The sequence below is a fragment of the Arachis duranensis genome, chromosome 10 (assembly GCF_000817695.3).
Source record: "Arachis duranensis cultivar V14167 chromosome 10, aradu.V14167.gnm2.J7QH, whole genome shotgun sequence".
NCBI lineage: Eukaryota > Viridiplantae > Streptophyta > Magnoliopsida > Fabales > Fabaceae > Arachis > Arachis duranensis.
The window spans coordinates 47,719,568-47,721,803 of record NC_029781.3 but is presented as its reverse complement, the minus strand read 5'-3'; the positions used below and the strand labels follow the sequence as shown (position 1 = coordinate 47,721,803).

General features: G+C 35.8%; 1 non-coding gene across 1 annotated transcript; it reads left to right on the top strand.

Annotated features, from left to right (window-relative positions):
• Positions 1 to 980: 980 nt before the first annotated feature.
• LOC127743551 (small nucleolar RNA R71) lies at positions 981 to 1,088 on the top strand. Its single transcript, XR_008004937.1, has one exon. It is a non-coding gene; the product is annotated as a small nucleolar RNA R71 (small nucleolar RNA).
• Positions 1,089 to 2,236: the final 1,148 nt, after the last annotated feature.

The following is a 2,236-nucleotide window of genomic DNA, read 5'->3' as shown; positions in this document are numbered from 1 at the left end:
TCTTCAGTAGTAACTTCATCTTCTTCAGATAAAGAATATTCTTCAGAGCTCATGAATGGTAATAGGAAGTTCAGTGGAATCTCTATGATCTCTAGATGAGCCTCAGATTCTTTTGGTTCCTCGTGAGAGAACTCCTTTTTGTTCAAAGGACATCCCATGAGGTTTTTCTCACTGAGAATCATGTCCTCCTCACTCTCTCCAGGTTCGGCCATGTTGGTCATGGTTATGGCCTTGCACTCTCTCTTGGGATTTTCTTTTGTATTGCTTGGAAGAGTGCTAGGAGGAGTTTCAGTAACATTTTTACTCAGCTGACCCACTTTTGCCTCTAAATTTCTAATGGAGGATCTTGTTTCATTTATGAAACATAGTGTGGTCTTAGATAGATCAGAGACTATGGTTGCTAAGCCAGAATGATTCTGCTCAAAGTTCTCTCTCTGTTGCTGAGAAGATGATAGGAAAGGTTTGCTATTGCCAAACCTGTTTCTCCCACCATTATTGTTATTGAAGACTTGTTGAGGCTTCTGTTGATCCTTCCATGAGAAATTTGGGTGATTCCTCCATGAAGAATTGTAGGTGTTTCCATAGGGTTCTCCCATGTAATTCACCTCTTCCATTGCAGGATTCTCACGGTCATAAGCTTTTCCTTCAGAGGAGGCTTCTTTAGCACTGCCAGATGCAGCTTGCAATCCAGTCAGATTCGGAGAAATTATATTGACTTGCTGAGTCAATATTTTGTTCTGAGCCAATATGGCATTCAGAGTATCAATCTCAAGAACTCCTTTCTTCTGAGTTTTCCCATTGTTCACAGGATTTCTTTTATAAGTCTACATGAACTGGTTATTTGCAACCATTTCAATGAGTTCTTGGGCTTTTGTAGGCATTTTCTTCAGATGAATAGATCCACCTGTAGAATGGTCTAATGACATCTTGGATAACTCAGATAGACCATCATAGAAGATACCTATGATGCTCCATTATGAAAGCATGTCCGAAGGACATCTTTTGATCAATTGCTTGTATCTTTCCCAAGCTTCATAGAGGGATTCACCTTCCTTCTATTTGAAGGTTTGAACTTCCACTCTAAGCTTACTCATCTTTTGAGGTGGAAAGAATTTAGCTAAGAAGGCATTGACAAGCTTTTCCCAAGAGTTCAGGCTGTCTCTAGGTTGTGAGTTCAACCATATACTAGCTCTATCTCTTACAGCAAAAGGGAAAAGCATGAGTCTATAGAGCTCGGGATCGACTCCATTGGTCTTAACAGTGTCACAAATTTACAAAAATTCAGCCAAGAACTGATGAGGATCTTCCAATGGAAGTCCATAAAACTTGCAATTCTGTTGCATCAGAGAAACTAATTGAGGCTTAAGCTCAAAGTTGTTTGCTCCAATGGCAGGAATAGAGATGCTTCTCCCATAGAAGTCGGGAGTTGGTGCAGTAATGTCACTGAGCACCTTCCTTGCATTGTTGGCATTGTTGTTATTTTTGGCTGCCATGTCTTCTTCTTTTTCGAAAATTTCTGTCAGGTCCTCTCCAGAGAGTTGTGCTTTAGCTTCTCTCAACTTTCTCTTCAGAGTCCTTTCATGTTCAGGATCAGCTTCAATAAGAATGCCTTTATCTTTGTTCCTACTCATATGAAAGAGAAGAAAACAAAGAAAGTATGAAATCCTCTATGTCACAGTATAGAGATTCCTTGATGTGTTAGAGGAAAAGAAAAATAGAAGGATGAGGTAGATAAAGAAAAATTTGAACATATAAATAAGGGATAGGGTTCGAATTATTAAGAGAGGAGGAGTGTTGGTGATTAAATAGAAAGAGATGAGAGGGGGAATATTCAAAAATTTTTAAATAAAATAAAATTAGAGTTTAAAACAATTAGTTAATTAAAAAGGTTTTTGAAAAAGTTGTTAGTGGTTTTTGAAAATTAGAGAGAGAGAAAAGTAGTTAGGTGGTTTTAAAAAAAGATAAGAAGTTAGAAAAAGATTTTGAAATTAAAATTTGAAAAAGATATGATTTGAAAAAGATTTGATTGAAGAAGATATGTTTGAAAAGATATGATTGAAAAACAAATTTTTAAAAAAAAGATTTGACTTTTAAAATTGATGACTTCACTAACAAGAAATTAAAAGATATGATTCTAAAATTCAAATATTGAACATTTCTTAATAAGGAAGTAACAAACTTGAAATTTTTGAATCACAACATTAATTGTTAGCAAGGATTTTCGAAAATATTAAAA